General features: G+C 46.2%; 48 non-coding genes and 2 pseudogenes across 48 annotated transcripts; all 50 read left to right on the top strand.

Annotated features, from left to right (window-relative positions):
• The first annotated feature begins 201 nt into the window (after positions 1-201).
• LOC148793989 (5S ribosomal RNA) lies at positions 202-320 on the top strand. Its single transcript, XR_016069565.1, has one exon. It is a non-coding gene; the product is annotated as a 5S ribosomal RNA (ribosomal RNA).
• Positions 321-675: 355 nt separating this feature from the next.
• On the top strand, positions 676-794 carry LOC148793988 (5S ribosomal RNA). Its single transcript, XR_016072161.1, has one exon. It is a non-coding gene; the product is annotated as a 5S ribosomal RNA (ribosomal RNA).
• Positions 795-1,148: 354 nt separating this feature from the next.
• LOC148793987 (5S ribosomal RNA) lies at positions 1,149-1,267 on the top strand. The gene has a single exon (XR_016068820.1). It is a non-coding gene; the product is annotated as a 5S ribosomal RNA (ribosomal RNA).
• Positions 1,268-1,622: 355 nt separating this feature from the next.
• On the top strand, positions 1,623-1,741 carry LOC148793986 (5S ribosomal RNA). Its single transcript, XR_016074711.1, has one exon. It is a non-coding gene; the product is annotated as a 5S ribosomal RNA (ribosomal RNA).
• A 355-nt stretch (positions 1,742-2,096) lies between these two features.
• On the top strand, positions 2,097-2,215 carry LOC148793985 (5S ribosomal RNA). Its single transcript, XR_016073178.1, has one exon. It is a non-coding gene; the product is annotated as a 5S ribosomal RNA (ribosomal RNA).
• Positions 2,216-2,569: 354 nt separating this feature from the next.
• LOC148793984 (5S ribosomal RNA) lies at positions 2,570-2,688 on the top strand. Its single transcript, XR_016070822.1, has one exon. It is a non-coding gene; the product is annotated as a 5S ribosomal RNA (ribosomal RNA).
• Positions 2,689-3,042: 354 nt separating this feature from the next.
• LOC148793983 (5S ribosomal RNA) lies at positions 3,043-3,161 on the top strand. Its single transcript, XR_016072160.1, has one exon. It is a non-coding gene; the product is annotated as a 5S ribosomal RNA (ribosomal RNA).
• Positions 3,162-3,515: 354 nt separating this feature from the next.
• On the top strand, positions 3,516-3,634 carry LOC148793982 (5S ribosomal RNA). Its single transcript, XR_016068819.1, has one exon. It is a non-coding gene; the product is annotated as a 5S ribosomal RNA (ribosomal RNA).
• A 355-nt stretch (positions 3,635-3,989) lies between these two features.
• Positions 3,990-4,108, top strand: LOC148793981 (5S ribosomal RNA). Its single transcript, XR_016071719.1, has one exon. It is a non-coding gene; the product is annotated as a 5S ribosomal RNA (ribosomal RNA).
• A 354-nt stretch (positions 4,109-4,462) lies between these two features.
• On the top strand, positions 4,463-4,581 carry LOC148793980 (5S ribosomal RNA). Its single transcript, XR_016070821.1, has one exon. It is a non-coding gene; the product is annotated as a 5S ribosomal RNA (ribosomal RNA).
• Positions 4,582-4,935: 354 nt separating this feature from the next.
• LOC148793979 (5S ribosomal RNA) lies at positions 4,936-5,054 on the top strand. Its single transcript, XR_016070677.1, has one exon. It is a non-coding gene; the product is annotated as a 5S ribosomal RNA (ribosomal RNA).
• Positions 5,055-5,408: 354 nt separating this feature from the next.
• On the top strand, positions 5,409-5,527 carry LOC148793978 (5S ribosomal RNA). Its single transcript, XR_016073167.1, has one exon. It is a non-coding gene; the product is annotated as a 5S ribosomal RNA (ribosomal RNA).
• Positions 5,528-5,881: 354 nt separating this feature from the next.
• On the top strand, positions 5,882-6,000 carry LOC148793977 (5S ribosomal RNA). Its single transcript, XR_016069563.1, has one exon. It is a non-coding gene; the product is annotated as a 5S ribosomal RNA (ribosomal RNA).
• A 355-nt stretch (positions 6,001-6,355) lies between these two features.
• Positions 6,356-6,474, top strand: LOC148793976 (5S ribosomal RNA). Its single transcript, XR_016072158.1, has one exon. It is a non-coding gene; the product is annotated as a 5S ribosomal RNA (ribosomal RNA).
• A 354-nt stretch (positions 6,475-6,828) lies between these two features.
• Positions 6,829-6,947, top strand: LOC148793975 (5S ribosomal RNA). Its single transcript, XR_016068818.1, has one exon. It is a non-coding gene; the product is annotated as a 5S ribosomal RNA (ribosomal RNA).
• A 355-nt stretch (positions 6,948-7,302) lies between these two features.
• On the top strand, positions 7,303-7,421 carry LOC148793974 (5S ribosomal RNA). Its single transcript, XR_016074710.1, has one exon. It is a non-coding gene; the product is annotated as a 5S ribosomal RNA (ribosomal RNA).
• A 355-nt stretch (positions 7,422-7,776) lies between these two features.
• Positions 7,777-7,895, top strand: LOC148793973 (5S ribosomal RNA). The gene has a single exon (XR_016073176.1). It is a non-coding gene; the product is annotated as a 5S ribosomal RNA (ribosomal RNA).
• A 354-nt stretch (positions 7,896-8,249) lies between these two features.
• LOC148793972 (5S ribosomal RNA) lies at positions 8,250-8,368 on the top strand. Its single transcript, XR_016070820.1, has one exon. It is a non-coding gene; the product is annotated as a 5S ribosomal RNA (ribosomal RNA).
• Positions 8,369-8,722: 354 nt separating this feature from the next.
• LOC148793971 (5S ribosomal RNA) lies at positions 8,723-8,841 on the top strand. The gene has a single exon (XR_016075539.1). It is a non-coding gene; the product is annotated as a 5S ribosomal RNA (ribosomal RNA).
• A 355-nt stretch (positions 8,842-9,196) lies between these two features.
• Positions 9,197-9,315, top strand: LOC148793970 (5S ribosomal RNA). Its single transcript, XR_016074709.1, has one exon. It is a non-coding gene; the product is annotated as a 5S ribosomal RNA (ribosomal RNA).
• A 355-nt stretch (positions 9,316-9,670) lies between these two features.
• Positions 9,671-9,789, top strand: LOC148793969 (5S ribosomal RNA). The gene has a single exon (XR_016072945.1). It is a non-coding gene; the product is annotated as a 5S ribosomal RNA (ribosomal RNA).
• Positions 9,790-10,143: 354 nt separating this feature from the next.
• On the top strand, positions 10,144-10,262 carry LOC148793968 (5S ribosomal RNA). Its single transcript, XR_016070819.1, has one exon. It is a non-coding gene; the product is annotated as a 5S ribosomal RNA (ribosomal RNA).
• Positions 10,263-10,616: 354 nt separating this feature from the next.
• On the top strand, positions 10,617-10,735 carry LOC148793967 (5S ribosomal RNA). The gene has a single exon (XR_016070676.1). It is a non-coding gene; the product is annotated as a 5S ribosomal RNA (ribosomal RNA).
• A 355-nt stretch (positions 10,736-11,090) lies between these two features.
• Positions 11,091-11,209, top strand: LOC148793966 (5S ribosomal RNA). The gene has a single exon (XR_016073166.1). It is a non-coding gene; the product is annotated as a 5S ribosomal RNA (ribosomal RNA).
• A 354-nt stretch (positions 11,210-11,563) lies between these two features.
• Positions 11,564-11,682, top strand: LOC148793965 (5S ribosomal RNA). Its single transcript, XR_016069562.1, has one exon. It is a non-coding gene; the product is annotated as a 5S ribosomal RNA (ribosomal RNA).
• A 355-nt stretch (positions 11,683-12,037) lies between these two features.
• Positions 12,038-12,156, top strand: LOC148793964 (5S ribosomal RNA). Its single transcript, XR_016072157.1, has one exon. It is a non-coding gene; the product is annotated as a 5S ribosomal RNA (ribosomal RNA).
• Positions 12,157-12,510: 354 nt separating this feature from the next.
• Positions 12,511-12,629, top strand: LOC148793963 (5S ribosomal RNA). Its single transcript, XR_016068817.1, has one exon. It is a non-coding gene; the product is annotated as a 5S ribosomal RNA (ribosomal RNA).
• A 355-nt stretch (positions 12,630-12,984) lies between these two features.
• LOC148793962 (5S ribosomal RNA) lies at positions 12,985-13,103 on the top strand. The gene has a single exon (XR_016075324.1). It is a non-coding gene; the product is annotated as a 5S ribosomal RNA (ribosomal RNA).
• Positions 13,104-13,457: 354 nt separating this feature from the next.
• Positions 13,458-13,576, top strand: LOC148793961 (5S ribosomal RNA). The gene has a single exon (XR_016070818.1). It is a non-coding gene; the product is annotated as a 5S ribosomal RNA (ribosomal RNA).
• A 354-nt stretch (positions 13,577-13,930) lies between these two features.
• Positions 13,931-14,048, top strand: LOC148793960 (5S ribosomal RNA; annotated as a pseudogene).
• A 355-nt stretch (positions 14,049-14,403) lies between these two features.
• On the top strand, positions 14,404-14,522 carry LOC148793959 (5S ribosomal RNA). The gene has a single exon (XR_016074868.1). It is a non-coding gene; the product is annotated as a 5S ribosomal RNA (ribosomal RNA).
• A 355-nt stretch (positions 14,523-14,877) lies between these two features.
• LOC148793958 (5S ribosomal RNA) lies at positions 14,878-14,996 on the top strand. Its single transcript, XR_016071718.1, has one exon. It is a non-coding gene; the product is annotated as a 5S ribosomal RNA (ribosomal RNA).
• Positions 14,997-15,350: 354 nt separating this feature from the next.
• LOC148793957 (5S ribosomal RNA) lies at positions 15,351-15,469 on the top strand. The gene has a single exon (XR_016070817.1). It is a non-coding gene; the product is annotated as a 5S ribosomal RNA (ribosomal RNA).
• A 354-nt stretch (positions 15,470-15,823) lies between these two features.
• LOC148793956 (5S ribosomal RNA) lies at positions 15,824-15,942 on the top strand. Its single transcript, XR_016070674.1, has one exon. It is a non-coding gene; the product is annotated as a 5S ribosomal RNA (ribosomal RNA).
• A 355-nt stretch (positions 15,943-16,297) lies between these two features.
• LOC148793955 (5S ribosomal RNA) lies at positions 16,298-16,416 on the top strand. Its single transcript, XR_016073164.1, has one exon. It is a non-coding gene; the product is annotated as a 5S ribosomal RNA (ribosomal RNA).
• A 354-nt stretch (positions 16,417-16,770) lies between these two features.
• On the top strand, positions 16,771-16,889 carry LOC148793954 (5S ribosomal RNA). The gene has a single exon (XR_016069561.1). It is a non-coding gene; the product is annotated as a 5S ribosomal RNA (ribosomal RNA).
• Positions 16,890-17,244: 355 nt separating this feature from the next.
• LOC148793953 (5S ribosomal RNA) lies at positions 17,245-17,363 on the top strand. The gene has a single exon (XR_016072156.1). It is a non-coding gene; the product is annotated as a 5S ribosomal RNA (ribosomal RNA).
• A 354-nt stretch (positions 17,364-17,717) lies between these two features.
• LOC148793952 (5S ribosomal RNA) lies at positions 17,718-17,836 on the top strand. The gene has a single exon (XR_016074578.1). It is a non-coding gene; the product is annotated as a 5S ribosomal RNA (ribosomal RNA).
• Positions 17,837-18,191: 355 nt separating this feature from the next.
• LOC148793951 (5S ribosomal RNA) lies at positions 18,192-18,310 on the top strand. Its single transcript, XR_016074708.1, has one exon. It is a non-coding gene; the product is annotated as a 5S ribosomal RNA (ribosomal RNA).
• A 355-nt stretch (positions 18,311-18,665) lies between these two features.
• Positions 18,666-18,784, top strand: LOC148793950 (5S ribosomal RNA). The gene has a single exon (XR_016073490.1). It is a non-coding gene; the product is annotated as a 5S ribosomal RNA (ribosomal RNA).
• Positions 18,785-19,138: 354 nt separating this feature from the next.
• On the top strand, positions 19,139-19,257 carry LOC148793949 (5S ribosomal RNA). The gene has a single exon (XR_016070816.1). It is a non-coding gene; the product is annotated as a 5S ribosomal RNA (ribosomal RNA).
• A 354-nt stretch (positions 19,258-19,611) lies between these two features.
• LOC148793948 (5S ribosomal RNA) lies at positions 19,612-19,730 on the top strand. The gene has a single exon (XR_016070673.1). It is a non-coding gene; the product is annotated as a 5S ribosomal RNA (ribosomal RNA).
• Positions 19,731-20,085: 355 nt separating this feature from the next.
• Positions 20,086-20,204, top strand: LOC148793947 (5S ribosomal RNA). The gene has a single exon (XR_016073163.1). It is a non-coding gene; the product is annotated as a 5S ribosomal RNA (ribosomal RNA).
• A 354-nt stretch (positions 20,205-20,558) lies between these two features.
• On the top strand, positions 20,559-20,677 carry LOC148793946 (5S ribosomal RNA). Its single transcript, XR_016069560.1, has one exon. It is a non-coding gene; the product is annotated as a 5S ribosomal RNA (ribosomal RNA).
• Positions 20,678-21,032: 355 nt separating this feature from the next.
• On the top strand, positions 21,033-21,151 carry LOC148793945 (5S ribosomal RNA). Its single transcript, XR_016073474.1, has one exon. It is a non-coding gene; the product is annotated as a 5S ribosomal RNA (ribosomal RNA).
• A 354-nt stretch (positions 21,152-21,505) lies between these two features.
• Positions 21,506-21,624, top strand: LOC148793944 (5S ribosomal RNA; annotated as a pseudogene).
• A 355-nt stretch (positions 21,625-21,979) lies between these two features.
• On the top strand, positions 21,980-22,098 carry LOC148793943 (5S ribosomal RNA). The gene has a single exon (XR_016074707.1). It is a non-coding gene; the product is annotated as a 5S ribosomal RNA (ribosomal RNA).
• A 355-nt stretch (positions 22,099-22,453) lies between these two features.
• LOC148793942 (5S ribosomal RNA) lies at positions 22,454-22,572 on the top strand. Its single transcript, XR_016071717.1, has one exon. It is a non-coding gene; the product is annotated as a 5S ribosomal RNA (ribosomal RNA).
• Positions 22,573-22,926: 354 nt separating this feature from the next.
• On the top strand, positions 22,927-23,045 carry LOC148793941 (5S ribosomal RNA). The gene has a single exon (XR_016070267.1). It is a non-coding gene; the product is annotated as a 5S ribosomal RNA (ribosomal RNA).
• A 354-nt stretch (positions 23,046-23,399) lies between these two features.
• LOC148793940 (5S ribosomal RNA) lies at positions 23,400-23,518 on the top strand. Its single transcript, XR_016070672.1, has one exon. It is a non-coding gene; the product is annotated as a 5S ribosomal RNA (ribosomal RNA).
• Positions 23,519-23,847: the final 329 nt, after the last annotated feature.

The raw sequence follows: 23,847 nt of genomic DNA, 5'->3' as shown, positions 1-23,847 counted from the left end.
CGTCATGCGTTGTGGGCCCCGCGATAGTATTGCATCTATCCGGAGGTGCGGCAGATCTGAAAAGCAAACACTCCGCTCACGTAGGAGCTTGTGCACGGTTACCAAGGGAGGAAGGCTGCATACACATTTTTTTCAAATCTAAAACAATTAATGGAGGGGAGCAAGATAGTGCATAAAGATCTAAGCGAGCATGAATTAAACGGGTGCGATCATACCAGCACCAATGCACCGGATCCCATCAGAACTCCAAAGTTAAGTGTGCTTGGGCGAGAGTAGTACTAGGATGGGTGACCTCCCTGGAAGTCCTCGTGTTGCACCCCAATTTTATTAATATTTTATTTCGATATCGTATTTGCAAATTCCATTTGTCGTTTCGGCGAGACAAACGCAAACAACGCGCCGGATACTCGGAACATTTGCGTCACGATCGTCATTACTGAAAGGCAACGATGCAGGAACCAGGCATTCGGCATTCGTCGTGCATTATGGGCCCCGCGATAGTATTGCATTTATCCGGTGGTGCGGCAGATCTGAAAAGCAAACAATCCGCTCACGTAGGAGATTGTGCACGGTTACCAAGGGAGGAAGGCTTCATACATAGTTTTTTCAAATCTAAAACAATTAATGGAGGGGAGCAAGATAGTGCATAAAGATCTGAGCGAGCATGAATTAAACGGGTGTGATCATACCAGCACTAATGCACCGGATCCCATCAGAACTCCGAAGTTAAGTGTGCTTGGGCGAGAGTAGTACTAGAATGGGTGACCTCCTGGGAAATCCTCGTGTTGCACCCCAATTTTATTAATATTTTATTTTGATTAGTATTTGCAAATTCCATTTGTTGTTTCTGGGAGACAACTGGAAACAATGCGTCGGATACTCGGACCATTTGCGGCACGATCGTCATTACTGAATGGCAACGATGCAAGATCCGGGCTTTCGGCATTCGTCATGCATTGTGGGCCCCGCGATAGTATTGCATCTATCCGGAGGTGCGGCAGATCTGAAAAGCAAACACTCCGCTCACGAAGGAGCTTGTGCACGGTTACCAAGGGAGGAAGGCTACATACACATTTTTTTCAAATCTAAAACAATTAATGGAGGGGAGCAAGATAGTGCATAAAGATCTAAGCGAGCATGAATTAAACGAGTGCGATCATACCAGCACTAATGCACCGGATCCCATCAGAACTCCGAAGGTAAGTGTGCTTGGGCGAGCGTAGTACTAGGATGGGTGACCTCCTGGGAAGTCCTCGTGTTGCACCCCAATTTTATTAATATTTTATTTCGATATCGTATTTGCAAATTCCATTTGTCGTTTCGGCGAGACAAACGCAAGCAACGCGCCGGATACTCGGACCATTTGCGGCACGATCGGCATTACTGAATGGGAACCGTGCAAAAACCGGGCTTTTGGCATTCGTCGTGCATTGTGGGCCCCGCGATAGTATTGCATCTATCCAGGGGTGCGGCAGATCTGAAAAGCAAACACTCCGCTCACGTAGGAGCTTGTGCACGGTTACCAAGGGAGGAAGGCTGCATACACAGTTTTTTCAAATCTAAAACAATTAATGGAGGGGAGCAAGATAGTGCATAAAGATATAAGCGAGCATGAATTAAACGGGTGCGATCATACCAGCACTAATGCACCGGATCCCATCAGGACTCCGAAGTTAAGTGTGCTTGGGCGAGAGTAGTACTAGAATGGGTGACCTCCTGGGAAGTCCTTGTGTTGCACCCCAATTTTATTAATATTTTATTTCGATATCGTATTTGCAAATTCCATTTGTCGTTTCGGCGATACAAACTCAAACAACGCGCCGGATACTCGGACCATTTGCGGCACGATTGTCATTACTGAATGGGAACCGTGCAAAAACCGGGCTTTTGGCATTCGTCGTGCATTGTGGGCCCCGCGATAGTATTGCATCTATCCGGGGGTGCGGCAGATCTAAAAAACAAACACTCTGCTCTCGTAGGAGCTTGTGCACGGTTACCAAGGGAGGAAGGCTGCATACACAGTTTTTTCAAATCTAAAACAATTAATGGAGGGGAGCAAGATAGTGCATAAAGATATAAGCGAGCATGAATTAAACGGGTGCGATCATACCAGCACTAATGCACCGGATCCCATCAGAACTCCGAAGTTAAGTGTGCTTGGGCGAGAGTAGTACTTGAATGGTTGACCTCCTGGGAAGTCCTCGTGTTGCACCCCAATTTTATTAATAATTTATTTTGATTTGTATTTGCAAATTCCATTTGTTGTTTCTGGGAGACAACTGGAAACAATGCGTCGGATACTCGGACCATTTGCGGCACGATCGTCATTACAGAATGGCAACGATGCAAGAACCGGGCTTTCGGCATTCGTCATGCATTGTGGGCCCCGCGATAGTATTGCATCTATCCGGAGGTGCGGCAGATCTGAAAAGCAAACACTCCGCTCACGTAGGAGCTTGTGCACGGTTACCAAGGGAGGAAGGTTGCATACACATTTTTTTCAAATCTAAAACAATTAATGGAGGGGAGCAAGATAGTGCATAAAGATCTAAGCGAGCATGAATTAAACGGGTGCGATCATACCAGCACAATTGCACCGGATCCCATCAGAACTCCGAAGTTAAGTGTGCTTGGGCGAGAGTAGTACTAGAATGGGTGACCTCCTGGGAAGTCCTCGTGTTGCACCCCAATTTTATTAATATTTTATTTTGATTTGTATTTGCAAATTCCATTTGTTGTTTCTGGGAGACAACTGGAAACAATGCGTCGTATACTCGGACCATTTGCGGCACGATTGTCATTACTGAATGGCAACGATGCAAGAACCGGGCTTTCGGCATTCGTCATGCATTGTGGGCCCCGCGATAGTATTGCATATATCCGGAGGTGCGGCAGATCTGAAAAGCAAACACTCCGCTCACGTAGGAGCTTGTGCACGGTTACCAAGGGAGGAAGGTTGCATACACATTTTTTTCAAATCTAAAACAATTAATGGAGGGGAGCAAGATAGTGCATAAAGATCTGAGCGAGCATGAATTAAACGGGTGTGATCATACCAGCACTAATGCACCGGATCCCATCAGAACTCCGAAGTTAAGTGTGCTTGGGCGAGAGTAGTACTAGAATGGGTGACCTCCTGGGAAATCCTCGTGTTGCACCCCAATTTTATTAATATTTTATTTTGATTACTATTTGCAAATTCCATTTGTTGTTTCTGGGAGACAACTGGAAACAATGCGTCGGATACTCGGACCATTTGCGGCACGATCGTCATTACTGAATGGCAACGATGCAAGATCCGGGCTTTCGGCATTCGTCATGCATTGTGGGCCCCGCGATAGTATTGCATCTATCCGGAGGTGCGGCAGATCTGAAAAGCAAACACTCCGCTCACGTAGGAGCTTGTGCACGGTTACCAAGGGAGGAAGGCTGCATACACATTTTTTTCAAATCTAAAACAATTAATGGAGGGGAGCAAGATAGTGCATAAAGATCTAAGCGAGCATGAATTAAACGAGTGCGATCATACCAGCACTAATGCACCGGATCCCATCAGAACTCCGAAGGTAAGTGTGCTTGGGCGAGCGTAGTACTAGGATGGGTGACCTCCTGGGAAGTCCTCGTGTTGCACCCCAATTTTATTAATATTTTATTTCGATATCGTATTTGCAAATTCCATTTGTCGTTTCGGCGAGACAAACGCAAGCAACGCGCCGGATACTCGGACCATTTGCGGCACGATCGTCATTACTGAATGGGAACCGTGCAAAAACCGGGCTTTTGGCATTCGTCGTGCATTGTGGGCCCCGCGATAGTATTGCATCTATCCAGGGGTGCGGCAGATCTGAAAAGCAAACACTCCGCTCACGTAGGAGCTTGTGCACGGTTACCAAGGGAGGAAGGCTGCATACACAGTTTTTTCAAATCTAAAACAATTAATGGAGGGGAGCAAGATAGTGCATAAAGATATAAGCGAGCATGAATTAAACGGGTGCGATCATACCAGCACTAATGCACCGGATCCCATCAGAACTCCGAAGTTAAGTGTGCTTGGGCGAGAGTAGTACTTGAATGGGTGACCTCCTGGGAAGTCCTCGTGTTGCACCCCAATTTTATTAATAATTTATTTTGATTTGTATTTGCAAATTCCATTTGTTGTTTCTGGGAGACAACTGGAAACAATGCGTCGGATACTCGGACCATTTGCGGCACGATCGTCATTACAGAATGGCAACGATGCAAGAACCGGGCTTTCGGCATTCGTCATGCATTGTGGGCCCCGCGATAGTATTGCATCTATCCGGAGGTGCGGCAGATCTGAAAAGCAAACACTCCGCTCACGTAGGAGCTTGTGCACGGTTACCAAGGGAGGAAGGTTGCATACACATTTTTTTCAAATCTAAAACAATTAATGGAGGGGAGCAAGATAGTGCATAAAGATCTAAGCGAGCATGAATTAAACGGGTGCGATCATACCAGCACAATTGCACCGGATCCCATCAGAACTCCGAAGTTAAGTGTGCTTGGGCGAGAGTAGTACTAGAATGGGTGACCTCCTGGGAAGTCCTCGTGTTGCACCCCAATTTTATTAATATTTTATTTTGATTTGTATTTGCAAATTCCATTTGTTGTTTCTGGGAGACAACTGGAAACAATGCGTCGTATACTCGGACCATTTGCGGCACGATTGTCATTACTGAATGGCAACGATGCAAGAACCGGGCTTTCGGCATTCGTCATGCATTGTGGGCCCCGCGATAGTATTGCATATATCCGGAGGTGCGGCAGATCTGAAAAGCAAACACTCCGCTCACGTAGGAGCTTGTGCACGGTTACCAAGGGAGGATGGCTGCATACACATTTTTTTCAAATCTAAAACAATTAATGGAGGGGAGCAAGATAGTGCATAAAGATCTAAGCGAGCATGAATTAAACGGGTGCGATCATTCCAGCACCAATGCACCGGATCCCATCAGAACTCCAAAGTTAAGTGTGCTTGGGCGAGAGTAGTACTAGGATGGGTGACCTCCCTGGAAGTCCTCGTGTTGCACCCCAATTTTATTAATATTTTATTTCGATATCGTATTTGCAAATTCCATTTGTCGTTTGGCGAGACAAACGCAAACAACACGCCGGATACTCGGAACATTTGCGTCACGATCGTCATTACTGAATGGCAACGATGCAGGAACCAGGCATTCGGCATTCGTCGTGCATTGTGGGCCCCGCGATAGTATTGCATTTATCCGGTGGTGCGGCAGATCTGAAAAGCAAACAATCCGCTCACGTAGGAGATTGTGCACGGTTACCAAGGGAGGAAGGCTTCATACATAGTTTTTTCAAATCTAAAACAATTAATGGAGGGGAGCAAGATAGTGCATAAAGATCTAAGCGAGCATGAATTAAACGGGTGTGATCATACCAGCACTAATGCACCGGATCCCATCAGAACTCCGAAGTTAAGTGTGCTTGGGCGAGAGTAGTACTAGAATGGGTGACCTCCTGGGAAATCCTTGTGTTGCACCCCAATTTTATTAATATTTTATTTTGATTTGTATTTGCCAATTCCATTTGTTGTTTCTGGGAGACAACTGGAAACAATGCGTCGGATACTCGGACCATTTGCGGCACGATCGTCATTACTGAATGGCAACGATGCAAGATCCGGGCTTTCGGCATTCGTCATGCGTTGTGGGCCCCGCGATAGTATTGCATCTATCCGGAGGTGCGGCAGATCTGAAAAGCAAACACTCCGCTCACGTAGGAGCTTGTGCACGGTTACCAAGGGAGGAAGGCTGCATACACATTTTTTTCAAATCTAAAACAATTAATGGAGGGGAGCAAGATAGTGCATAAAGATCTAAGCGAGCATGAATTAAACGGGTGCGATCATACCAGCACCAATGCACCGGATCCCATCAGAACTCCAAAGTTAAGTGTGCTTGGGCGAGAGTAGTACTAGGATGGGTGACCTCCCTGGAAGTCCTCGTGTTGCACCCCAATTTTATTAATATTTTATTTCGATATCGTATTTGCAAATTCCATTTGTCGTTTCGGCGAGACAAACGCAAACAACGCGCCGGATACTCGGAACATTTGCGTCACGATCGTCATTACTGAAAGGCAACGATGCAGGAACCAGGCATTCGGCATTCGTCGTGCATTATGGGCCCCGCGATAGTATTGCATTTATCCGGTGGTGCGGCAGATCTGAAAAGCAAACAATCCGCTCACGTAGGAGATTGTGCACGGTTACCAAGGGAGGAAGGCTTCATACATAGTTTTTTCAAATCTAAAACAATTAATGGAGGGGAGCAAGATAGTGCATAAAGATCTGAGCGAGCATGAATTAAACGGGTGTGATCATACCAGCACTAATGCACCGGATCCCATCAGAACTCCGAAGTTAAGTGTGCTTGGGCGAGAGTAGTACTAGAATGGGTGACCTCCTGGGAAATCCTCGTGTTGCACCCCAATTTTATTAATATTTTATTTTGATTAGTATTTGCAAATTCCATTTGTTGTTTCTGGGAGACAACTGGAAACAATGCGTCGGATACTCGGACCATTTGCGGCACGATCGTCATTACTGAATGGCAACGATGCAAGATCCGGGCTTTCGGCATTCGTCATGCATTGTGGGCCCCGCGATAGTATTGCATCTATCCGGAGGTGCGGCAGATCTGAAAAGCAAACACTCCGCTCACGAAGGAGCTTGTGCACGGTTACCAAGGGAGGAAGGCTGCATACACATTTTTTTCAAATCTAAAACAATTAATGGAGGGGAGCAAGATAGTGCATAAAGATCTAAGCGAGCATGAATTAAACGAGTGCGATCATACCAGCACTAATGCACCGGATCCCATCAGAACTCCGAAGGTAAGTGTGCTTGGGCGAGCGTAGTACTAGGATGGGTGACCTCCTGGGAAGTCCTCGTGTTGCACCCCAATTTTATTAATATTTTATTTCGATATCGTATTTGCAAATTCCATTTGTCGTTTTGGCGAGACAAACGCAAGCAACGCGCCGGATACTCGGACCATTTGCGGCACGATCGGCATTACTGAATGGGAACCGTGCAAAAACCGGGCTTTTGGCATTCGTCGTGCATTGTGGGCCCCGCGATAGTATTGCATCTATCCAGGGGTGCGGCAGATCTGAAAAGCAAACACTCCGCTCACGTAGGAGCTTGTGCACGGTTACCAAGGGAGGAAGGCTGCATACACAGTTTTTTCAAATCTAAAACAATTAATGGAGGGGAGCAAGATAGTGCATAAAGATATAAGCGAGCATGAATTAAACGGGTGCGATCATACCAGCACTAATGCACCGGATCCCATCAGGACTCCGAAGTTAAGTGTGCTTGGGCGAGAGTAGTACTAGAATGGGTGACCTCCTGGGAAGTCCTTGTGTTGCACCCCAATTTTATTAATATTTTATTTCGATATCGTATTTGCAAATTCCATTTGTCGTTTCGGCGATACAAACTCAAACAACGCGCCGGATACTCGGACCATTTGCGGCACGATTGTCATTACTGAATGGGAACCGTGCAAAAACCGGGCTTTTGGCATTCGTCGTGCATTGTGGGCCCCGCGATAGTATTGCATCTATCCGGGGGTGCGGCAGATCTAAAAAACAAACACTCTGCTCTCGTAGGAGCTTGTGCACGGTTACCAAGGGAGGAAGGCTGCATACACAGTTTTTTCAAATCTAAAACAATTAATGGAGGGGAGCAAGATAGTGCATAAAGATATAAGCGAGCATGAATTAAACGGGTGCGATCATACCAGCACTAATGCACCGGATCCCATCAGAACTCCGAAGTTAAGTGTGCTTGGGCGAGAGTAGTACTTGAATGGTTGACCTCCTGGGAAGTCCTCGTGTTGCACCCCAATTTTATTAATAATTTATTTTGATTTGTATTTGCAAATTCCATTTGTTGTTTCTGGGAGACAACTGGAAACAATGCGTCGGATACTCGGACCATTTGCGGCACGATCGTCATTACAGAATGGCAACGATGCAAGAACCGGGCTTTCGGCATTCGTCATGCATTGTGGGCCCCGCGATAGTATTGCATCTATCCGGAGGTGCGGCAGATCTGAAAAGCAAACACTCCGCTCACGTAGGAGCTTGTGCACGGTTACCAAGGGAGGAAGGTTGCATACACATTTTTTTCAAATCTAAAACAATTAATGGAGGGGAGCAAGATAGTGCATAAAGATCTAAGCGAGCATGAATTAAACGGGTGCGATCATACCAGCACAATTGCACCGGATCCCATCAGAACTCCGAAGTTAAGTGTGCTTGGGCGAGAGTAGTACTAGAATGGGTGACCTCCTGGGAAGTCCTCGTGTTGCACCCCAATTTTATTAATATTTTATTTTGATTTGTATTTGCAAATTCCATTTGTTGTTTCTGGGAGACAACTGGAAACAATGCGTCGTATACTCGGACCATTTGCGGCACGATTGTCATTACTGAATGGCAACGATGCAAGAACCGGGCTTTCGGCATTCGTCATGCATTGTGGGCCCCGCGATAGTATTGCATATATCCGGAGGTGCGGCAGATCTGAAAAGCAAACACTCCGCTCACGTAGGAGCTTGTGCACGGTTACCAAGGGAGGATGGCTGCATACACATTTTTTTCAAATCTAAAACAATTAATGGAGGGGAGCAAGATAGTGCATAAAGATCTAAGCGAGCATGAATTAAACGGGTGCGATCATTCCAGCACCAATGCACCGGATCCCATCAGAACTCCAAAGTTAAGTGTGCTTGGGCGAGAGTAGTACTAGGATGGGTGACCTCCTGGGAAGTCCTCGTGTTGCACCCCAATTTTATTAATATTTTATTTCGATATCGTATTTGCAAATTCCATTTGTCGTTTCGGCGAGACAAACGCAAGCAACGCGCCGGATACTCGGACCATTTGCGGCACGATCGTCATTACTGAATGGGAACCGTGCAAAAACCGGGCTTTTGGCATTCGTCGTGCATTGTGGGCCCCGCGATAGTATTGCATCTATCCAGGGGTGCGGCAGATCTGAAAAGCAAACACTCCGCTCACGTAGGAGCTAGTGCACGGTTACCAAGGGAGGAAGGCTGCATACACAGTTTTTTCAAATCTAAAACAATTAATGGAGGGGAGCAAGATAGTGCATAAAGATATAAGCGAGCATGAATTAAACGGGTGCGATCATACCAGCACTAATGCACCGGATCCCATCAGGACTCCGAAGTTAAGTGTGCTTGGGCGAGAGTAGTACTAGAATGGGTGACCTCCTGGGAAGTCCTTGTGTTGCACCCCAATTTTATTAATATTTTATTTCGATATCGTATTTGCAAATTCCATTTGTCATTTCGGCGATACAAACTCAAACAACGCGCCGGATACTCGGACCATTTGCGGCACGATTGTCATTACTGAATGGGAACCGTGCAAAAACCGGGCTTTTGGCATTCGTCGTGCATTGTGGGCCCCGCGATAGTATTGCATCTATCCGGGGGTGCGGCAGATCTGAAAAACAAACACTCTGCTCTCGTAGGAGCTTGTGCACGGTTACCAAGGGAGGAAGGCTGCATACACAGTTTTTTCAAATCTAAAACAATTAATGGAGGGGAGCAAGATAGTGCATAAAGATATAAGCGAGCATGAATTAAACGGGTGCGATCATACCAGCACTAATGCACCGGATCCCATCAGAACTCCGAAGTTAAGTGTGCTTGGACGAGAGTAGTACTTGAATGGGTGACCTCCTGGGAAGTCCTCGTGTTGCACCCCAATTTTATTAATAATTTATTTTGATTTGTATTTGCAAATTCCATTTGTTGTTTCTGGGAGACAACTGGAAACAATGCGTCGGATACTCGGACCATTTGCGGCACGATCGTCATTACAGAATGGCAACGATGCAAGAACCGGGCTTTCGGCATTCGTCATGCATTGTGGGCCCCGCGATAGTATTGCATCTATCCGGAGGTGCGGCAGATGTGAAAAGCAAACACTCCGCTCACGTAGGAGCTTGTGCACGGTTACCAAGGGAGGAAGGTTGCATACACATTTTTTTCAAATCTAAAACAATTAATGGAGGGGAGCAAGATAGTGCATAAAGATCTAAGCGAGCATGAATTAAACGGGTGCGATCATACCAGCACAATTGCACCGGATCCCATCAGAACTCCGAAGTTAAGTGTGCTTGGGCGAGAGTAGTACTAGAATGGGTGACCTCCTGGGAAGTCCTCGTGTTGCACCCCAATTTTATTAATATTTTATTTTGATTTGTATTTGCAAATTCCATTTGTTGTTTCTGGGAGACAACTGGAAACAATGCGTCGTATACTCGGACCATTTGCGGCACGATTGTCATTACTGAATGGCAACGATGCAAGAACCGGGCTTTCGGCATTCGTCATGCATTGTGGGCCCCGCGATAGTATTGCATATATCCGGAGGTGCGGCAGATCTGAAAAGCAAACACTCCGCTCACGTAGGAGCTTGTGCACGGTTACCAAGGGAGGATGGCTGCATACACATTTTTTTCAAATCTAAAACAATTAATGGAGGGGAGCAAGATAGTGCATAAAGATCTAAGCGAGCATGAATTAAACGGGTGCGATCATTCCAGCACCAATGCACCGGATCCCATCAGAACTCCAAAGTTAAGTGTGCTTGGGCGAGAGTAGTACTAGGATGGGTGACCTCCCTGGAAGTCCTCGTGTTGCACCCCAATTTTATTAATATTTTATTTCGATATCGTATTTGCAAATTCCATTTGTCGTTTCGGCGAGACAAACGCAAACAACACGCCGGATACTCGGAACATTTGCGTCACGATCGTCATTACTGAATGGCAACGATGCAGGAACCAGGCATTCGGCATTCGTCGTGCATTGTGGGCCCCGCGATAGTATTGCATTTATCCGGTGGTGCGGCAGATCTGAAAAGCAAACAATCCGCTCACGTAGGAGATTGTGCACGGTTACCAAGGGAGGAAGGCTTCATACATAGTTTTTTCAAATCTAAAACAATTAATGGAGGGGAGCAAGATAGTGCATAAAGATCTAAGCGAGCATGAATTAAACGGGTGTGATCATACCAGCACTAATGCACCGGATCCCATCAGAACTCCGAAGTTAAGTGTGCTTGGGCGAGAGTAGTACTAGAATGGGTGACCTCCTGGGAAATCCTTGTGTTGCACCCCAATTTTATTAATATTTTATTTTGATTTGTATTTGCAAATTCCATTTGTTGTTTCTGGGAGACAACTGGAAACAATGCGTCGGATACTCGGACCATTTGCGGCACGATCGTCATTACTGAATGGCAACGATGCAAGATCCGGGCTTTCGGCATTCGTCATGCGTTGTGGGCCCCGCGATAGTATTGCATCTATCCGGAGGTGCGGCAGATCTGAAAAGCAAACACTCCGCTCACGTAGGAGCTTGTGCACGGTTACCAAGGGAGGAAGGCTGCATACACATTTTTTTCAAATCTAAAACAATTAATGGAGGGGAGCAAGATAGTGCATAAAGATCTAAGCGAGCATGAATTAAACGGGTGCGATCATACCAGCACCAATGCACCGGATCCCATCAGAACTCCAAAGTTAAGTGTGCTTGGGCGAGAGTAGTACTAGGATGGGTGACCTCCCTGGAAGTCCTCGTGTTGCACCCCAATTTTATTAATATTTTATTTCGATATCGTATTTGCAAATTCCATTTGTCGTTTCGGCGAGACAAACGCAAACAACGCGCCGGATACTCGGAACATTTGCGTCACGATCGTCATTACTGAAAGGCAACGATGCAGGAACCAGGCATTCGGCATTCGTCGTGCATTGTGGGCCCCGCGATAGTATTGCATTTATCCGGTGGTGCGGCAGATCTGAAAAGCAAACAATCCGCTCACGTAGGAGATTGTGCACGGTTACCAAGGGAGGAAGGCTTCATACATAGTTTTTTCAAATCTAAAACAATTAATGGAGGGGAGCAAGATAGTGCATAAAGATCTGAGCGAGCATGAATTAAACGGGTGTGATCATACCAGCACTAATGCACCGGATCCCATCAGAACTCCGAAGTTAAGTGTGCTTGGGCGAGAGTAGTACTAGAATGGGTGACCTCCTGGGAAATCCTCGTGTTGCACCCCAATTTTATTAATATTTTATTTTGATTAGTATTTGCAAATTCCATTTGTTGTTTCTGGGAGACAACTGGAAACAATGCGTCGGATACTCGGACCATTTGCGGCACGATCGTCATTACTGAATGGCAACGATGCAAGATCCGGGCTTTCGGCATTCGTCATGCATTGTGGGCCCCGCGATAGTATTGCATCTATCCGGAGGTGCGGCAGATCTGAAAAGCAAACACTCCGCTCACGAAGGAGCTTGTGCACGGTTACCAAGGGAGGAAGGCTGCATACACATTTTTTTCAAATCTAAAACAATTAATGGAGGGGAGCAAGATAGTGCATAAAGATCTAAGCGAGCATGAATTAAACGAGTGCGATCATACCAGCACTAATGCACCGGATCCCATCAGAACTCCGAAGGTAAGTGTGCTTGGGCGAGCGTAGTACTAGGATGGGTGACCTCCTGGGAAGTCCTCGTGTTGCACCCCAATTTTATTAATATTTTATTTCGATATCGTATTTGCAAATTCCATTTGTCGTTTCGGCGAGACAAACGCAAGCAACGCGCCGGATACTCGGACCATTTGCGGCACGATCGGCATTACTGAATGGGAACCGTGCAAAAACCGGGCTTTTGGCATTCGTCGTGCATTGTGGGCCCCGCGATAGTATTGCATCTATCCAGGGGTGCGGCAGATCTGAAAAGCAAACACTCCGCTCACGTAGGAGCTTGTGCACGGTTACCAAGGGAGGAAGGCTGCATACACAGTTTTTTCAAATCTAAAACAATTAATGGAGGGGAGCAAGATAGTGCATAAAGATATAAGCGAGCATGAATTAAACGGGTGCGATCATACCAGCACTAATGCACCGGATCCCATCAGAACTCCGAAGTTAAGTGTGCTTGGGCGAGAGTAGTACTTGAATGGTTGATCTCCTGGGAAGTCCTCGTGTTGCACCCCAATTTTATTAATAATTTATTTTGATTTGTATTTGCAAATTCCATTTGTTGTTTCTGGGAGACAACTGGAAACAATGCGTCGGATACTCGGACCATTTGCGGCACGATCGTCATTACAGAATGGCAACGATGCAAGAACCGGGCTTTCGGCATTCGTCATGCATTGTGGGCCCCGCGATAGTATTGCATCTATCCGGAGGTGCGGCAGATCTGAAAAGCAAACACTCCGCTCACGTAGGAGCTTGTGCACGGTTACCAAGGGAGGAAGGTTGCATACACATTTTTTTCAAATCTAAAACAATTAATGGAGGGGAGCAAGATAGTGCATAAAGATCTAAGCGAGCATGAATTAAACGGGTGCGATCATACCAGCACAATTGCACCGGATCCCATCAGAACTCCGAAGTTAAGTGTGCTTGGGCGAGAGTAGTACTAGAATGGGTGACCTCCTGGGAAGTCCTCGTGTTGCACCCCAATTTTATTAATATTTTATTTTGATTTGTATTTGCAAATTCCATTTGTTGTTTCTGGGAGACAACTGGAAACAATGCGTCGTATACTCGGACCATTTGCGGCACGATTGTCATTACTGAATGGCAACGATGCAAGAACCGGGCTTTCGGCATTCGTCATGCATTGTGGGCCCCGCGATAGTATTGCATATATCCGGAGGTGCGGCAGATCTGAAAAGCAAACACTCCGCTCACGTAGGAGCTTGTGCACGGTTACCAAGGGAGGATGGCTGCATACACATTTTTTTCAAATCTAAAACAATTAATGGAGGGGAGCAAGATAGTGCATAAAGATCTAAGCGAGCATGAATTAAACGGGTGCAATCATTCCAGCACCAATGCACCGGATCCCATCAGAACTCCAAAGTTAAGTGTGCTTGGGCGAGAGTAGTACTAGGATGGGTGACCTCCCGGAAGTCCTCGTGTTGCACCCCAATTTTATTAATATTTTATTTCGATATCGTATTTGCAAATTCCATTTGTCGTTTCGGCGAGACAAACGCAAACAACACGCCGGATACTCGGAACATTTGCGTCACGATCGTCATTACTGAATGGCAACGATGCAGGAACCAGGCATTCGGCATTCGTCGTGCATTGTGGGCCCCGCGATAGTATTGCATCTATCCAGGGGTGCGGCAGATCTGAAAAGCAAACACTCCGCTCACGTAGGAGCTTGTGCACGGTTACCAAGGGAGGAAGGCTGCATACACAGTTTTTTCAAATCTAAAACAATTAATGGAGGGGAGCAAGATAGTGCATAAAGATATAAGCGAGCATGAATTAAACGGGTGCGATCATACCAGCACTAACGCACCGGATCCCATCAGGACTCCGAAGTTAAGTGTGCTTGGGCGAGAGTAGTACTAGAATGGGTGACCTCCTGGGAAGTCCTTGTGTTGCACCCCAATTTTATTAATATTTTATTTCGATATCGTATTTGCAAATTCCATTTGTCGTTTCGGCGATACAAACTCAAACAACGCGCCGGATACTCGGACCATTTGCGGCACGATTGTCATTTCTGAATGGGAACCGTGCAAAAACCGGGCTTTTGGCATTCGTCGTGCATTGTGGGCCCCGCGATAGTATTGCATCTATCCGGGGGTGCGGCAGATCTAAAAAACAAACACTCTGCTCTCGTAGGAGCTTGTGCACGGTTACCAAGGGAGGAAGGCTGCATACACAGTTTTTTCAAATCTAAAACAATTAATGGAGGGGAGCAAGATAGTGCATAAAGATATAAGCGAGCATGAATTAAACGGGTGCGATCATACCAGCACTAATGCACCGGATCCCATCAGAACTCCGAAGTTAAGTGTGCTTGGGCGAGAGTAGTACTTGAATGGGTGACCTCCTGGGAAGTCCTCGTGTTGCACCCCAATTTTATTAATAATTTATTTTGATTTGTATTTGCAAATTCCATTTGTTGTTTCTGGGAGACAACTGGAAACAATGCGTCGGATACTCGGACCATTTGCGGCACGATCGTCATTACAGAATGGCAACGATGCAAGAACCGGGCTTTCGGCATTCGTCATGCATTGTGGGCCCCGCGATAGTATTGCATCTATCCGGAGGTGCGGCAGATCTGAAAAGCAAACACTCCGCTCACGTAGGAGCTTGTGCACGGTTACCAAGGGAGGAAGGTTGCATACACATTTTTTTCAAATCTAAAACAATTAATGGAGGGGAGCAAGATAGTGCATAAAGATCTAAGCGAGCATGAATTAAACGGGTGCGATCATACCAGCACAATTGCACCGGATCCCATCAGAACTCCGAAGTTAAGTGTGCTTGGGCGAGAGTAGTACTAGAATGGGTGACCTCCTGGGAAGTCCTCGTGTTGCACCCCAATTTTATTAATATTTTATTTTGATTTGTATTTGCAAATTCCATTTGTTGTTTCTGGGAGACAACTGGAAACAATGCGTCGTATACTCGGACCATTTGCGGCACGATTGTCATTACTGAATGGCAACGATGCAAGAACCGGGCTTTCGGCATTCGTCATGCATTGTGGGCCCCGCGATAGTATTGCATATATCCGGAGGTGCGGCAGATCTGAAAAGCAAACACTCCGCTCACGTAGGAGCTTGTGCACGGTTACCAAGGGAGGATGGCTGCATACACATTTTTTTCAAATCTAAAACAATTAATGGAGGGGAGCAAGATAGTGCATAAAGATCTAAGCGAGCATGAATTAAACGGGTGCGATCATTCCAGCACCAATGCACCGGATCCCATCAGAACTCCAAAGTTAAGTGTGCTTGGGCGAGAGTAGTACTAGGATGGGTGACCTCCCTGGAAGTCCTCGTGTTGCACCCCAATTTTATTAATATTTTATTTCGATATCGTATTTGCAAATTCCATTTGTCGTTTCGGCGAGACAAACGCAAACAACACGCCGGATACTCGGAACATTTGCGTCACGATCGTCATTACTGAATGGCAACGATGCAGGAACCAGGCATTCGGCATTCGTCGTGCATTGTGGGCCCCGCGATAGTATTGCATTTATCCGGTGGTGCGGCAGATCTGAAAAGCAAACAATCCGCTCACGTAGGAGATTGTGGACGGTTACCAAGGGAGGAAGGCTTCATACATAGTTTTTTCAAATCTAAAACAATTAATGGAGGGGAGCAAGATAGTGCATAAAGATCTAAGCGAGCATGAATTAAACGGGTGTGATCATACCAGCACTAATGCACCGGATCCCATCAGAACTCCGAAGTTAAGTGTGCTTGGGCGAGAGTAGTACTAGAATGGGTGACCTCCTGGGAAATCCTTGTGTTGCACCCCAATTTTATTAATATTTTATTTTGATTTGTATTTGCAAATTCCATTTGTTGTTTCTGGGAGACAACTGGAAACAATGCGTCGGATACTCGGACCATTTGCGGCACGATCGTCATTACTGAATGGCAACGATGCAAGATCCGGGCTTTCGGCATTCGTCATGCGTTGTGGGCCCCGCGATAGTATTGCATCTATCCGGAGGTGCGGCAGATCTGAAAAGCAAACACTCCGCTCACGTAGGAGCTTGTGCACGGTTACCAAGGGAGGAAGGCTGCATACACATTTTTTTCAAATCTAAAACAATTAATGGAGGGGAGCAAGATAGTGCATAAAGATCTAAGCGAGCATGAATTAAACGGGTGCGATCATACCAGCACCAATGCACCGGATCCCATCAGAACTCCAAAGTTAAGTGTGCTTGGGCGAGAGTAGTACTAGGATGGGTGACCTCCCTGGAAGTCCTCGTGTTGCACCCCAATTTTATTAATATTTTATTTCGATATCGTATTTGCAAATTCCATTTGTCGTTTCGGCGAGACAAACGCAAACAACGCGCCGGATACTCGGAACATTTGCGTCACGATCGTCATTACTGAAAGGCAACGATGCAGGAACCAGGCATTCGGCATTCGTCGTGCATTGTGGGCCCCGCGATAGTATTGCATTTATCCGGTGGTGCGGCAGATCTGAAAAGCAAACAATCCGCTCACGTAGGAGATTGTGCACGGTTACCAAGGGAGGAAGGCTTCATACATAGTTTTTTCAAATCTAAAACAATTAATGGAGGGGAGCAAGATAGTGCATAAAGATCTGAGCGAGCATGAATTAAACGGGTGTGATCATACCAGCACTAATGCACCGGATCCCATCAGAACTCCGAAGTTAAGTGTGCTTGGGCGAGAGTAGTACTAGAATGGGTGACCTCCTGGGAAATCCTCGTGTTGCACCCCAATTTTATTAATATTTTATTTTGATTAGTATTTGCAAATTCCATTTGTTGTTTCTGGGAGACAACTGGAAACAATGCGTCGGATACTCGGACCATTTGCGGCACGATCGTCATTACTGAATGGCAACGATGCAAGATCCGGGCTTTCGGCATTCGTCATGCATTGTGGGCCCCGCGATAGTATTGCATCTATCCGGAGGTGCGGCAGATCTGAAAAGCAAACACTCCGCTCACGAAGGAGCTTGTGCACGGTTACCAAGGGAGGAAGGCTGCATACACATTTTTTTCAAATCTAAAACAATTAATGGAGGGGAGCAAGATAGTGCATAAAGATCTAAGCGAGCATGAATTAAACGAGTGCGATCATACCAGCACAAATGCACCGGATCCCATCAGAACTCCGAAGGTAAGTGTGCTTGGGCGAGCGTAGTACTAGGATGGGTGACCTCCTGGGAAGTCCTCGTGTTGCACCCCAATTTTATTAATATTTTATTTCGATATCGTATTTGCAAATTCCATTTGTCGTTTCGGCGAGACAAACGCAAGCAACGCGCCGGATACTCGGACCATTTGCGGCACGATCGGCATTACTGAATGGGAACCGTGCAAAAACCGGGCTTTTGGCATTCGTCGTGCATTGTGGGCCCCGCGATAGTATTGCATCTATCCAGGGGTGCGGCAGATCTGAAAAGCAAACACTCCGCTCACGTAGGAGCTTGTGCACGGTTACCAAGGGAGGAAGGCTGCATACACAGTTTTTTCAAATCTAAAACAATTAATGGAGGGGAGCAAGATAGTGCATAAAGATATAAGCGAGCATGAATTAAACGGGTGCGATCATACCAGCACTAATGCACCGGATCCCATCAGGACTCCGAAGTTAAGTGTGCTTGGGCGAGAGTAGTACTAGAATGGGTGACCTCCTGGGAAGTCCTTGTGTTGCACCCCAATTTTATTAATATTTTATTTCGATATCGTATTTGCAAATTCCATTTGTCGTTTCGGCGATACAAACTCAAACAACGCGCCGGATACTCGGACCATTTGCGGCACGATTGTCATTACTGAATGGGAACCGTGCAAAAACCGGGCTTTTGGCATTCGTCGTGCATTGTGGGCCCCGCGATAGTATTGCATCTATCCGGGGGTGCGGCAGATCTAAAAAACAAACACTCTGCTCTCGTAGGAGCTTGTGCACGGTTACCAAGGGAGGAAGGCTGCATACACAGTTTTTTCAAATCTAAAACAATTAATGGAGGGGAGCAAGATAGTGCATAAAGATATAAGCGAGCATGAATTAAACGGGTGCGATCTTACCAGCACTAATGCACCGGATCCCATCAGAACTCCGAAGTTAAGTGTGCTTGGGCGAGAGTAGTACTTGAATGGGTGACCTCCTGGGAAGTCCTCGTGTTGCACCCCAATTTTATTAATAATTTATTTTGATTTGTATTTGCAAATTCCATTTGTTGTTTCTGGGAGACAACTGGAAACAATGCGTCGGATACTCGGACCATTTGCGGCACGATCGTCATTACAGAATGGCAACGATGCAAGAACCGGGCTTTCGGCATTCGTCATGCATTGTGGGCCCCGCGATAGTATTGCATCTATCCGGAGGTGCGGCAGATCTGAAAAGCAAACACTCCGCTCACGTAGGAGCTTGTGCACGGTTACCAAGGGAGGAAGGTTGCATACACATTTTTTTCAAATCTAAAACAATTAATGGAGGGGAGCAAGATAGTGCAAAAAGATCTAAGCGAGCATGAATTAAACGGGTGCGATCATACCAGCACAATTGCACCGGATCCCATCAGAACTCCGAAGTTAAGTGTGCTTGGGCGAGAGTAGTACTAGAATGGGTGACCTCCTGGGAAGTCCTCGTGTTGCACCCCAATTTTATTAATATTTTATTTTGATTTGTATTTGCAAATTCCATTTGTTGTTTCTGGGAGACAACTGGAAACAATGCGTCGTATACTCGGACCATTTGCGGCACGATTGTCATTACTGAAAGGCAACGATGCAAGAACCGGGCTTTCGGCATTCGTCAAGCATTGTGGGCCCCGCGATAGTATTGCATATATCCGGAGGTGCGGCAGATCTGAAAAGCAAACACTCCGCTCACGTAGGAGCTTGTGCACGGTTACCAAGGGAGGATGGCTGCATACACATTTTTTTCAAATATAAAACAATTAATGGAGGGGAGCAAGATAGTGCATAAAGATCTAAGCGAGCATGAATTAAACGGGTGCGATCATTCCAGCACCAATGCACCGGATCCCATCAGAACTCCAAAGTTAAGTGTGCTTGGGCGAGAGTAGTACTAGGATGGGTGACCTCCCTGGAAGTCCTCGTGTTGCACCCCAATTTTATTAATATTTTATTTCGATATCGTATTTGCAAATTCCATTTGTCGTTTCGGCGAGACAAACGCAAACAACACGCCGGATACTCGGAACATTTGCGTCACGATCGTCATTACTGAATGGCAACGATGCAGGAACCAGGCATTCGGCATTCGTCGTGCATTGTGGGCCCCGCGATAGTATTGCATTTATCCGGTGGTGCGGCAGATCTGAAAAGCAAACAATCCGCTCACGTAGGAGATTGTGCACGGTTACCAAGGGAGGAAGGCTTCATACATAGTTTTTTCAAATCTAAAACAATTAATGGAGGGGAGCAAGATAGTGCATAAAGATCTAAGCGAGCATGAATTAAACGGGTGTGATCATACCAGCACTAATGCACCGGATCCCATCAGAACTCCGAAGTTAAGTGTGCTTGGGCGAGAGTAGTACTAGAATGGGTGACCTCCTGGGAAATCCTTGTGTTGCACCCCAATTTTATTAATATTTTATTTTGATTTGTATTTGCAAATTCCATTTGTTGTTTCTGGGAGACAACTGGAAACAATGCTTCGGATACTCGGACCATTTGCGGCACGATCGTCATTACTGAATGGCAACGATGCAAGATCCGGGCTTTCGGCATTCGTCATGCGTTGTGGGCCCCGCGATAGTATTGCATCTATCCGGAGGTGCGGCAGATCTGAAAAGCAAACACTCCGCTCACGTAGGAGCTTGTGCACGGTTACCAAGGGAGGAAGGCTGCATACACATTTTTTTCAAATCTAAAACAATTAATGGAGGGGAGCAAGATAGTGCATAAAGATCTAAGCGAGCATGAATTAAACGGGTGCGATCATACCAGCACCAATGCACCGGATCCCATCAGAACTCCAAAGTTAAGTGTGCTTGGGCGAGAGTAGTACTAGGATGGGTGACCTCCCTGGAAGTCCTCGTGTTGCACCCCAATTTTATTAATATTTTATTTCGATATCGTATTTGCAAATTCCATTTGTCGTTTCGGCGAGACAAACGCAAACAACGCGCCGGATACTCGGAACATTTGCGTCACGATCATCATTACTGAAAGGCAACGATGCAGGAACCAGGCATTCGGCATTCGTCGTGCATTGTGGGCCCCGCGATAGTATTGCATTTATCCGGTGGTGCGGCAGATCTGAAAAGCAAACAATCCGCTCACGTAGGAGATTGTGCACGGTTACCAAGGGAGGAAGGCTTCATACATAGTTTTTTCAAATCTAAAACAATTAATGGAGGGGAGCAAGATAGTGCATAAAGAACTGAGCGAGCATGAATTAAATGGGTGTGATCATGCCAGCACTAATGCACCGGATCCCATCAGAACTCCGAAGTTAAGTGTGCTTGGGCGAGAGTAGTACTAGAATGGGTGACCTCCTGGGAAATCCTCGTGTTGCACCCCAATTTTATTAATATTTTATTTTGATTAGTATTTGCAAATTCCATTTGTTGTTTCTGGGAGACAACTGGAAACAATGCGTCGGATACTCGGACCATTTGCGGCACGATCGTCATTACTGAATGGCAACGATGCAAGATCCGGGCTTTCGGCATTCGTCATGCATTGTGGGCCCCGCGATAGTATTGCATCTATCCGGAGGTGCGGCAGATCTGAAAAGCAAACACTCCGCTCACGAAGGAGCTTGTGCACGGTTACCAAGGGAGGAAGGCTGCATACACATTTTTTTCAAATCTAAAACAATTAATGGAGGGGAGCAAGATAGTGCATAAAGATCTAAGCGAGCATGAATTAAACGAGTGCGATCATACCAGCACTAATGCACCGGATCCCATCAGAACTCCGAAGGTAAGTGTGCTTGGGCGAGCGTAGTACTAGGATGGGTGAACTCCTGGGAAGTCCTCGTGTTGCACCCCAATTTTATTAATATTTTATTTAGATATCGTATTTGCAAATTCCATTTGTCGTTTCGGCGAGACAAACGCAAGCAACGCGCCGGATACTCGGACCATTTGCGGCACGATCGGCATTACTGAATGGGAACCGTGCAAAAACCGGGCTTTTGGCATTCGTCGTGCATTGTGGGCCCCGCGATAGTATTGCATCTATCCAGGGGTGCGGCAGATCTGAAAAGCAAACACTCCGCTCACGTAGGAGCTTGTGCACGGTTACCAAGGGAGGAAGGCTGCATACACAGTTTTTTCAAATCTAAAACAATTAATGGAGGGGAGCAAGATAGTGCATAAAGATATAAGCGAGCATGAATTAAACGGGTGCGATCATACCAGCACTAATGCACCGGATCCCATCAGGACTCCGAAGTTAAGTGTGCTTGGGCGAGAGTAGTACTAGAATGGGTGACCTCCTGGGAAGTCCTTGTGTTGCACCCCAATTTTATTAATATTTTATTTCGATATCGTATTTGCAAATTCCATTTGTCGTTTCGGCGATACAAACTCAAACAACGCGCCGGATACTCGGACCATTTGCGGCACGATTGTCATTACTGAATGGGAACCGTGCAAAAACCGGGCTTTTGGCATTCGTCGTGCATTGTGGGCCCCGCGATAGTATTGCATCTATCCGGGGGTGCGGCAGATCTAAAAAACAAACACTCTGCTCTCGTAGGAGCTTGTGCACGGTTACCAAGGGAGGAAGGCTGCATACACAGTTTTTTCAAATCTAAAACAATTAATGGAGGGGAGCAAGATAGTGCATAAAGATATAAGCGAGCATGAATTAAACGGGTGCGATCATACCAGCACTAATGCACCGGATCCCATCAGAACTCCGAAGTTAAGTGTGCTTGGGCGAGAGTAGTACTTGAATGGGTGACCTCCTGGGAAGTCCTCGTGTTGCACCCCAATTTTATTAATAATTTATTTTGATTTGTATTTGCAAATTCCATTTGTTGTTTCTGGGAGACAACTGGAAACAATGCGTCGGATACTCGGACCATTTGCGGCACGATCGTCATTACAGAATGGCAACGATGCAAGAACCGGGCTTTCGGCATTCGTCATGCATTGTGGGCCCCGCGATAGTATTGCATCTATCCGGAGGTGCGGCAGATCTGAAAAGCAAACACTCCGCTCACGTAGGAGCTTGTGCACGGTTACCAAGGGAGGAAGGTTGCATACACATTTTTTTCAAATCTAAAACAATTAATGGAGGGGAGCAAGATAGTGCATAAAGATCTAAGCGAGCATGAATTAAACGGGTAAGATCATACCAGCACAATTGCACCGGATCCCATCAGAACTCCGAAGTTAAGTGTGCTTGGGCGAGAGTAGTACTAGAATGGGTGACCTCCTGGGAAGTCCTCGTGTTGCACCCCAATTTTATTAATATTTTATTTTGATTTGTATTTGCAAATTCCATTTGTTGTTTCTGGGAGACAACTGGAAACAATGCGTCGTATACTCGGACCATTTGCGGCACGATTGTCATTACTGAATGGCAACGATGCAAGAACCGGGCTTTCGGCATTCGTCATGCATTGTGGGCCCCGCGATAGTATTGCATATATCCGGAGGTGCGGCAGATCTGAAAAGCAAACACTCCGCTCACGTAGGAGCTTGTGCACGGTTACCAAGGGAGGATGGCTGCATACACATTTTTTTCAAATCTAAAACAATTAATGGAGGGGAGCAAGATAGTGCATAAAGATCTAAGCGAGCATGAATTAAACGGGTGCGATCATTCCAGCACCAATGCACCGGATCCCATCAGAACTCCAAAGTTAAGTGTGCTTGGGCGAGAGTAGTACTAGGATGGGTGACCTCCCTGGAAGTCCTCGTGTTGCACCCCAATTTTATTAATATTTTATTTCGATATCGTATTTGCAAATTCCATTTGTCGTTTCGGCGAGACAAACGCAAACAACGCGCCGGATACTCGGAACATTTGCGTCACGATCGTCATTACTGAATGGCAACGATGCAGGAACCAGGCATTCGGCATTCGTCGTGCATTGTGGGCCCCGCGATAGTATTGCATTTATCCGGTGGTGCGGCAGATCTGAAAAGCAAACAATCCGCTCACGTAGGAGATTGTGCACGGTTACCAAGGGAGGAAGGCTTCATACATAGTTTTTTCAAATCTAAAACAATTAATGGAGGGGAGCAAGATAGTGCATA

Source organism: Nelumbo nucifera, chromosome 4 (genome assembly GCF_055504915.1).
Source record: "Nelumbo nucifera cultivar China Antique chromosome 4, China Antique-T2T, whole genome shotgun sequence".
Classification (NCBI taxonomy): domain Eukaryota; kingdom Viridiplantae; phylum Streptophyta; class Magnoliopsida; order Proteales; family Nelumbonaceae; genus Nelumbo; species Nelumbo nucifera.
The sequence above is the reverse complement of the archived record's forward strand: the minus strand, read 5'-3'. Positions and strand labels throughout refer to the sequence as shown.